The sequence below is a fragment of the Paroedura picta genome, chromosome 1 (genome assembly GCF_049243985.1).
Source record: "Paroedura picta isolate Pp20150507F chromosome 1, Ppicta_v3.0, whole genome shotgun sequence".
NCBI lineage: Eukaryota > Metazoa > Chordata > Lepidosauria > Squamata > Gekkonidae > Paroedura > Paroedura picta.
Genome location: NC_135369.1, coordinates 38,102,624 through 38,113,397, shown reverse-complemented (window position 1 = coordinate 38,113,397; position 10,774 = coordinate 38,102,624).

Below are 10,774 nucleotides of genomic sequence, written 5' to 3'. Positions count from 1 at the left end.
CCTGAGGCCAGGGACTTTCAGCCAGTTGGTATTGGCTGAATGCAGCATTCTCTGGCAGACGTATTCAAACAGGCAGTCCCTCAGATGCACAGGGCCCAGACCACATAAGGCTTTGAAGGTCAATACCAGAACCTTGAACTGGATCCGGAATTAAACTGGAAGCCAGTGCAGCTGTTGAAGAATTGGTCTTATGTGGGATCCCCAAGGCATTTGTGTGAGAACCCAGGCAGCTGCATTCTGGACCAGCTGCAATTTCCATATCAGAGACAAGAGAAGTCGCATGTACAGGGAGCTACAGTAAACAAACCTGGAGTTGACCGTTGCATGGATCACTGTGGCAAAGTACTCCCGAGCCAAATTGGGTGCTAGTAGCTTAGCTTGGTGAAGATGGAAAAAACACAAACTGTGCTACTGTTATGACTCGACTCTCCATAAATAAGTCGGCATCAAAAATCATGCCCACGTTCCTGACCATCTATGCAGTTCCCAGCCTTTGAGGTACAAGCTTGCTTCGGCCATTGAAATGAATGCGGGATGTGCAATATGGATTGGATCTGGCCAATTCAAGGCTCACCTTGTCCTGTCCAGGATCATCCCAACCAAGATGAGATTCACCCCCATCCAAGCTGGGGTCAACCCACATGAGATTAAAAGAGTCCTGTCCATCCAAGGGAGATGAATCTCCTATAGAGTAGCTCTGGCCTATGGTGATTTGCTTAAAGCTGCCCGCACCAGCCAGTTCTCCCCCTTTGTGCAAGTATAGATCTGATTAAAAAAAATATTTTAATTTGCACCTGTAAAGATGATGAAGGAACACATTGTGCGGTGGGTATAGCACAGCAGGAAAGCATCCAGAGCAGCCAGCTCTCCAGCCTCTGCATCTGAATTCTAAGAAATCAAGTGAATGTACATTCCGAGAAACCAGCCAGAAAAGCGAAAATGTATCAATAGCCTGAAATGAAGGGGCATATATAAAAGTGAAGCATTGTCTTTATTAGCTCTCCAGTAATTCTTTTGTGTGACTGCAGCGATCCTTATTGCCAATGCATCTTTGTGGCGTCTTTGTGGCCAGAGGAGATGGATAGCATCTCTGCAGAAATGGTGCATACCCATAAACAACCAGAGCACCTCTTTAAAAGAAACAAGTGGGTGAAAGCTCTGAGACTTCTCCCTTTCCTCCAATGAATATCGTTTGCTGGGCCTTGCTTGGGTTACACACTCACTGGCTGGCAGGCAGGAACCGCACGGCAATATTATTTCTTCTCTTTTCCAGACTTTTCCAGACCCCCTCCCATCGCCCTCCGAAATCCTTAGCAAATATTTGGATTCCAAATACCAAGCTAAATGACAGCCTCCTCGTGCAAACGCTGCATGCAGATGGTTGACATTCTGGAAGGGTACAATTCAAAGTATTAGCAAGGGTTTTAAAAGGTCTTACTCTGAGGTAGGAGTCAGAGGGAATGCGTAGCGAGGCAGAGGCACACTGGAGAAAAATAACTTTATTTCAATCACAAAATATATAAGGTTCTGATGATGCTACACAGATGGATTGCTCCCCATGGATATTTCCCCTGACCCTTCTGTAATGGTTATTCGAATTATTCATATTTCGAGATTTGGGGAGCAACTAGCAATTCTTCAAAGAAATCTGTGATCAGATCACCCATGTTTTCTTCTACAGCATGACTCAGCAGTGTTATGGAGAAGGGGATTTCTTTCTCCAAAATCCACTTTTTAAAGATAGAGCCATTGAGTATTCTTGTTCTCTTTCATAGAATCATAGAATCATAGAGTTGGAAGGGGCCATACAGGCCATCTAGTCTAACCCCCTGCTCAACGCAGGATCAGCCCAAAGAAGTCTTTCAAAAGAAGACTTTCTCCTTTGTTTCTTTTTTTTGTTTCTCTTTGAGAGAAATCGAATACACGCATTTGTAACTTCAGCCCTTGCAGTCGTCTCATTACAACCCACAGGGTGGTACTCTAAGAAGAGTGTAAGAAGGTTTGGGAAGACACTGCCTGCCTCTCAGCTATTCTGAAAATTTGCAGAATCTCCCTTCCTGCCCCTCCTCTCTGCAAATTTCTCTTTGATCAAAACAGGACTGATTGGAAACAGACGCCAGATTCCTAAAAGGAGGATAAGAAATGGATTGTTGGATTTCAAGGAGAAATTAGGCAAAGAGGATTTCTCTTAACTGTGCTAATGTGGAAGGACATTTCCCCAGACACTGCACAGTTCCTTGATGGAGGTTATGCCAGATACAAAATGAGTATCTTTTCACCTAACGCAGCTTATAGGAGCTGGGGGAAAGCAGGATTTCAATCATACAAAGAGGATTACAGGGGGAAAGAAAGAATATTTTTAGGCAGCCCATCCATGACTTCTTTTGAACATTAAAGAAAAAAAACGACAGTCTCTTATGGATTCCCCACCTAATATACAGTTTGGCCATTCTGTCCTTTTAACTTTCACATTTGTGCTTTGTTCATGGAAGCCAGAGTGTTTCCCCTGTCATCTTCCCTGGTTAATTCGGGGCTGATAGAGTGTTTAATAGTCCCAGTCCACTCAATGAGCTTCATAACAGAGTAGAGATTAGAATCCATATCTATGTCACTCTACACATTATACCACACCAATGGACCTTCTAATGACTTCAGCTAAATGTCATCAGAGGAAAATTGGGGGGGGGGAATCAGATTAGTTTCCATGAACACATGATTTGGAAGATATACATTACTGATTGCTGATCTATGGTATCCTTTTGGGCACGGAGGAAGCCAGACTTCTAGGCTTTCTCCTTCTGACATAACCACAAAGTTCAAGTTCAAGACCACAAAATTTTATTCATGCTGTAAGGTTTTCTGTGCAAACACACTTCTTCAGATAGATTCCGAAGGCTGGTATCTGGAGGTATGTGCTTGCACAAGAAATCTTGTATCTTGAATGAAAAATTGTAGGTCTTAAAGTTGCCACTGGACTCAAACTTTGTTCTACTGCTTCAGACCAGCATGGCTACCCACCTGAAAACTATCAGACATCACTGTCGAGGACACTGAAAGGCCTTCTATTGCCAGCAGCCAAATAAAGTCTCTGTGAAAAATAATTCTCCATCTCTTTCTCAGGCTTGCAGCATGACAATTGTTTTGTGCCAGGGTAAATCTTTTACCAGCTACCTTGAAGGTGTTGGTGGAAAGGCAGAATAGAAGCAGGCCTCTAGGGAGGCAGCATACACATTTTCAAAATAAATGACTAAATACAATAATAAGCTGCAATAAATACACATATAAAATATAATACTGAAGCATGCATAATACACCACTGCACCAGTTCAGGGAACACTTAATTTATTTGAAGCATCATTTCTGAAAACAATTTCAAATTGCTGTAGAAATGCAGTTTATTATCACCACCATCATCTTAATTTCTGCACAAATGAATCAATCACTGTTTGATGATTGCTTGTATCTTCTACTATCATGTTTTGTACATTTTGTTGGAAGGTGCAAACGATTCTGTCCAAGCAATGTTTGGGAAGGGGAAGTCTTCCCTTGGCATGTTTTCCTTCATAGAGAAAAAAAAATCTCATTCCTAAACTCTACTCATAAAACTAAATCTAATTTTCAGAACACAGCGAGATCATTTTCATTTCAGTGAACTTTATTTTGAGATAACATTTCAAAGGATCCACTTGGCCAAAGGAGCTGAGTTAGAAGAAGAACAGCTCTAATCAAAAAGAGGAGCAGAAGGAGAAAGAGTTTTGAAGTCTGTCAAAAGAAAAGACTGAAGCAAGTAAGCAGACATGAGTCTGGCTAGGCTCCTTGGAAAGTAATTTGGGGAAACATTCCATGAGATATGGTTACATCTTTACCATGTGGCAACCCCACAGCTGCCATATGTATGCAAGAATGGCTGTGCGAGGATGCTAAAACAGTTCCCTTCTACTTCCAAGAATGGCGTCAGTTTGGTAGATAACACAAAGTTAGATAATGCCACACATGGAAGTAAGATAATTACTCTTGATCTTGGTGTAACAGCAAATACCTCATCTGGATAGTATAATAATACTCGGCAAATCTGTTTGTGGTAGCAAAAGACAACCAAATAAGTCACCACAGAAAAATGCCTGGAAATGGCCCCCATCTGTCTTTATTTACAAAAGAGGCTTGCAGAAGAAAGGTGAAAGGAGCAATCAAAAGAGTTAAATCCCTCTTGAGACCCTGGAAACTGTTTAAAATCACATTGATCAATGCAAGGAAAGAGACCACCAAGTTTAAAGGGATGCTAGTATGGTTCACAATCCAAGTCAAGGAGGCTAGATTTCCTTTAAGAGGCAGTCATTATGAAATTGTCCTAATGAGCTGAACAGAAAGGAGCATAGTTTCTGGCAAAGAAAGTGGGCTGATAATAAGGTTAGCAAACAGAGAATATTACGGACAAATTGTTTTTGTTCACACTGTGTGTGAACGAGACCTTGGGGTACTTGTGGATTGTAAACTAAACATGAGCAGGCAGTGTGATGCAGCGGTAAAAAAGGCAAATGCCATTTTGGGCTGTATCAACAGAGGCATCACATCAAAATCACAAGATGTCATAGTCCCATTGTATACGGCACTGGTCAGACCACACCTGGAGTACTGTGTGCAGTTCTGGAGGCCTCACTTCAAGAAGGACGTAGATAAAATTGAAAGGGTACAGAGGAGAGCGACGAAGATGATCTGGGGCCAAGGGACCAAGCCCTATGAAGATAGGTTGAGGGACTTGGGAATGTTCAGCCTGGAGAAAAGGAGGTTGAGAGGGGACATGATAGCCCTCTTTAAGTATTTGAAAGGTTGTCACTTGGAGGAGGGCAGGATGCTGTTTCTGCTGGCTGCAGAGGAAAGGACACGCAGTAATGGGTTTAAACTTCAAGTACAACGATATAGGCTAGATATCAGGAAAAAGTTTTTCTCAGTCAGAGTCGTTCAGCAGTGGAATAGGCTGCCTAAGGAGGTGGTGAGCGCCCCCTCACTGGAAGTCTTCAAGCAAAGGTTGGATACACACTTTTCTTGGATGCTTTAGGATGCTTAGGGCTAATCCTGCGTTGAGCAGGGGGTTGGACTAGATGGCCTGTATGGCCCCTTCCAACTCTATGATTCTATGATTCTATGATTCTATGATTCTATGATTAAAAACCCTTAAGATAAACAATTAGCATTTCTTCAAATATATCAAGAGCATGAAACCATCCAGGAAAGTGTTTGACCATTGGATGACAAAGCAGTAAAAAACCTGCTTAAGGGACATGAATCCTTAGCATACATTTGGAATGTGGGACACATTCCTGTGCCAGAGATGCTGTTTTTAGAAAGGGTATCTGAAGTGCTAGGGAGGGGTGGCTTCAAAGTATGGCACAGTCTCATCACATCTCAGAAGCTAAGCAGGGATGGTGCTTGGAAGGAAGACCACCAACGAAGACCCTACCGAGGAAAGCAATGGCAAAACACTTCTTTTTTTCTCACGTGCCTTAAAAGTCGCTTGCTGAGGTTATGTTAAGTCAGCTGTGAGTTGACAATATTCTAGGCATATTCAAATTGATTCAGAACCATGTAAGTCAATGATGCCCTTGAAGTCTATGGGGATTTTCCCATTTCTACTTTCTCCATGGCCTTGGGGTAGGAGTTGAGTTAGGGGCTCCAGATCTGCTCCTCAAAAGAACCCCGAAGTTTCAAAAAGATTTGACCAGGTGATCCAATTCTAGGGACACCCAAAGAGGGTGCCCCCATTCAACCTCCATGGTTTCCAGTGGTGGGGAAAAACAAGTCTCTGGTCTTGTCTGGCTGAGAGCGAGGGATGCCTCCAACCTCCATGGTTTCCAGTGGTGGGAAAAAACATGTCTCTGGTCTTGTCTGGCTGAGAGCAAGGGATGCCAGCCTCCAGGTGAGACCTGGAAATCACCAGAAATGATAATTCATCTCCAGAATAACAGCAGAGAATAAACCAGATAGATACATCACCCTAGCAAGACCAATCTATGCAACCACACATGCTAACAGCGCAGAAACACACCACCCAACACAACACCCAATCAGCCCAGCAGTGGCAGAAAAAATCCATCATGATATCTGGCAATGGCAAATGAAAAGACAATCCATTTGCCCTGGGCATGCCTGAAAGAGGGAGGGAGATCACACGTACACTTTAATCCTCCTCCTCTCTCATCAGAATCAGTGCGCACAGCAACCGTCACTGCCCCAATGTGGTTGGCCTAAGCACTGAACCTGCTCCCCCTTCCAAGCTCCCCCCATGCAAAAACAACAACAACAACAACCAGGAAGAAGAGTTGGTTTTAATACTTTACTTTCAGTACCCCAGATGTCTCAAAGTGGCTCACAACTGCCTTCCCTTCCTCTCACCATGACAGACATTCTATGAGGTAGGTAGCCTTTTCTCTTATGATTCCTAAATAGCCTAATTGGAGAAGGAACAGAAACCCCATTCTATAGTTTTAGCAAAAGTATTAAATCTCCTAAAATAGTCCCTTTCTGTTTAAACTCTATTTAGACAGGGAAAACTAATTGGCCTAAAGGGGTGCTTTCTCCAAGCAAAACCACCAACAGTCAGTTAACCTCAGAGCAAAACATAGGAACAAAAATCACAGATCCAAACCCTAAGACTCCACAAAAACACTCAAAGAACCAGGCCTAATCCTGCCCCTACCAACAATATGGCAGGCAGAAATCAAGCAGACTACTACAGAAAGCAGGCCAGATACAAGTCTATTTGGGGGGGGGGAGAGAATCACAAACCATCCCACCCCCACAACAACAGCATCCCCAACCAAAGAAGTCACCATCCAGCCAAGCACCCAAACCCAAAAAGGAAACTAAAAGTTAAAAAGAAAAAGCTTTAAACAAAATCCAATTGAAAAAAAACAAAATCCACAAAACCAATTTAAAAACATGCCTACCCACCTTGCCCTGCCCACCTTGCCCTAACAACAAAACCACAACCACAATCCAGAAGGAAAAAGACCAGGAAATCACAAAGTACCCACCCCACCACCACAATAACAATACCCTCATACACACAGACAGTAAACCACTCACAAAACTCAGGACAACCAAAAGATCTTTAAATCAACCAGAATCCAGATGAGAAAAGACCAGGAAATCACAGAGAGAGAGAGAGAGAGAGAGAGAGAGAGAGAGAGAGAGAGAGAGAGAGAGAGAGAGAGAGAGTCACCTACCAAACTCGGGACAACTAAAAGGTTAAAAAGAAAATTTTCAACAAAATCTACCTGCATCGACTACTAGCACCCTACCTGTCCCCAGAACACTTAGCCACAGTCACTTCCAGATTAGACATCTGTAACGCGCTCTACTCAGACCTTCCCTTGTCTCTGATGTGGAAATTGCAGTTGGTGCAAGATGCGACTGCTAGGGTCCTCACAAGATCATCTTGGAGGGCCCATATCCAGCCTGTGCTGAAGCAGCTGCATTTATTACCAACTAGCTTCTGGATCAGGTTCAAGGTTTCATTTCTCACCTTTAAGGCTTTCTGTGGCCTGGATCTTGCATATCTGAGGGACCACTTGTTTGAATCTGCTGGCTGTCCGCAGCCCCCGAGATGTGTGCCTGGCCATGGCCAGGGCCAGGGCCTTTTCGGTCCTGGCCCTGATCTATTGGAATGAGTTCCTGGAAGAGCTGAGGGTCCTGACAGAGTTGTCATCATTTCACAGGGCATGTAAGAGAACGCTCTTTCACCAGGTCTTTGGTTGAGGCCAGGCTCAGGAAGATCAGGTCCCTCCTTGCAGAGGCCCATGTGCCAGACACCTGGGCAGTTACCTATTTTGGGACAGGTGGTGTGCTGCTGTCATGGGTGTGGAGGGAAGGGAGGTTGTAGACAGGGTTTTTCCACCAATATTGGATTTGCTGTTTTATGGAGTAATTTGTTTTATAGATTTTATTATAAACTGCCATGAGCCGGAGTGGCAATTAATAAGTGCAAATATAAATAAAATAAATTTAAAAACCAGGGAAACAGAAAATCACAAAAAAAGCCCACGCACAGAAGCCCAAAGAGTAAGTGAAAGGTGGAAAGTGAGTTTAAAAATAAGAATAAAAGGGGGGAAAGGATAGAAAAAAAGGTTTAAGGAGAGTCCCTCAAGCCAAACCAGTCAATGATCATCCAGGTCCAGAAGCAGCAGCAGAAGCCAGTCAGCCAGCAAGCAAGCACAACCTCTAGGGTCTCCTTTCCACCAGAGCAACTCAGCCATGCAAACAAATGGCAATATAGGTCAGGTGAGACCCCTACCTTCTTATAGCCTCTCTGGCCATGCACAGAAAATCTTCAAAAAGGAAAAACCTTCTGTACTGTTTCCCCCCCCCAAAAAAAAAAACTGCTTAACTATTGGCTGAAATCTCCATCCCATGCCTCCTTCCCCCCTCTTACCTTGACTTTGGCATGTAACATGCTTTGCATGCTGTAAGAGTTCATTTGCAGAAATGCACTGCAATGATGGGTTAAACTCCACTAGGGAGCTTGGTAAAGGTAAAGGTATCCCCCTGTGCAAGCACCGGGTCATGTCTGACCCTTGGGGTGATGCCCTCCAGCGTTTTCATGGCAGACTCAATACGGGGTGGTTTGCCAGTGCCTTCCCCAGTCATTACTGTTTACCCCCCAGCAAGCTGGGTACTCATTTTACCGACCTCGGAAGGATGGAAGGCTGAGTCGACCTTGAGCCGGCTGCTGGGATTGAACTCCCAGCCCCATGGGCAGAGCTTTCAGACTGCATGTCTGCTTCCTTACCACATTAAATAGTCTTGAACATAGTTTACTATTTAATGTCTCTTTATTAGAGATCACAATTGAGTTGAAAATATTACATATGCAAGCTTAATATTATCATGCTTGAACTACATCCTGGTTTCTTTTTAAAGTGAGTTGGGTTTTTTAAATCTGATTTAATGTTAAAAATCTAATATTAATCTGTTTTTAAGGAATTGATTTTTATCAATCTTTTAAAGGATTATCACTATCCAAAAACCTGAGCTTCTGGGGCTGGCTGGCTAAAAATGGGATATATGTGCGTGTATTCATTTTACTGATAGTTTGTTTCATGTCCTTGGAATCCTGCTATTTTTACCTTTTTTTCTTATCAGATATAACCAGGATGTTCAAGGCAACAGGATACCATCAAATTACGTAACGAGACTGTAATGCCTGTGTTTAATTTCCCAGTCTTTCCCCTGTACATTTGGCCACTTGGTTTGTTCTTTTTGGTGACCCCAGAGCAAAACATCAAGCATTTCTTTGACTTGTCTGTAATGGACTCTAGGAAGGCCTCACATCAGAAGGGCTCTTTAGCATAGCTTCTGCACATTAATTTGAGCTCAAGAGCCTCCAGGAAACTTTATTCAAGCAGCTTTTGTTCTGTTGAGAGTGGAACAAAATTGATCTCCAGACATGCAATATTAAAGGTGGAAATCTAAGGTCCAAGTCATATTCTTGGGGCTCCTATGACAGTGACTGGGTTTGCTGTCTACAGTCCCCCCTCCCAAAGATATGAGAAATTCCCACATTTGTAGAAATGGAACTCTGAAGATCTCAGACAGGCTGATTCATACAGGAAAGAAGCTGCCCTGCAGTTCCAGTTGGAAGCTGCCCTCCAGTTCCAAAGCCTTACTGTGTCCATGAAAGCTTCCTACACAAAGCTGAGGACTCCAGCCAAAATCTTCAAACTGAGAAGACCTGATGGCGATCCAGCAGCAAACAAAATCAGCACCAGTTGAAATGCAGCATCAACCCAGCTCCCAAATAGATAAACTGCTGTTCTAATCCAGCAGGGCTCTTAAATCAACCTGGAGCACAGCATCAGACTGATTCTGATCAGAAAGAAAGAGGCCAGAGTATGTGATGTGTGCAGTCTCCAAGTTGCATTTTCAGACTTACAGATTTTGAATATCCGTGGTTAGTTTATCTAACCAGGTCAGTTTGTCTAATTCCTATTGTGCGACCCAATTTTCACACATTATACCTCCATTATGGTGAACCCAATTATGGTGAACAGAAAGTTTTAAGACCGGAATATCCCTAAAAAGAATTGACTTTTATAACCCGCTTTTCTCTACCCTAAGTGACTTATAGTTGCCCTCCCTTCCCCTCTCCACACCAGTCACTTTGTGAAGTAGGTGAGGCTGAGAGAGTTCTGAAAGAAGAGTTGATTTTTTCCCCCACTTTTCACTACCCAAAGGAGTCTCAAAGCAGCTTACAATTGCCTTCCTTTTCCTTTCCTCACAACAGATGCCCTCTGAGATATATGGGGCTAAGAGAACTCTGACAGAACTGATCTGTGAGAGCAGTTCTAACAGGACAGTGATGAGTCCAGGTACATCTGCATGTGGAGGTGTGGGGAATCAAACCTGCTGCTCTTAACAACTGAAACTAGATGACTTTCTAGTCTGTCAACTTCTGTTCTCTGTGTTCTAGAAATCACTTGAAATCCCAGGAGAATTCCATTCCCCACCTAGAGGTTTGCAACCCTACAAGTAGTGCACTTCTAAGCAGATCTGTTCAGAATCCTACTCAAGTCTATTCAGTGGGGTTTACTCACTGGCCCATTCCGCACAAGGACCAATGTTGCCAATTGCTTTCACAAAGCAATTACGGAATTTAAAATAGTGGAATCTCGGCGTTCCGCATACCTGCATTTGTAGTGGAATCCAGTAACGTTTCATTCGTTCCCCACAGGTTTCCGGTCTCGCAGGAATCGCTAGAAAGGAAGTGATTTTTTTCTGT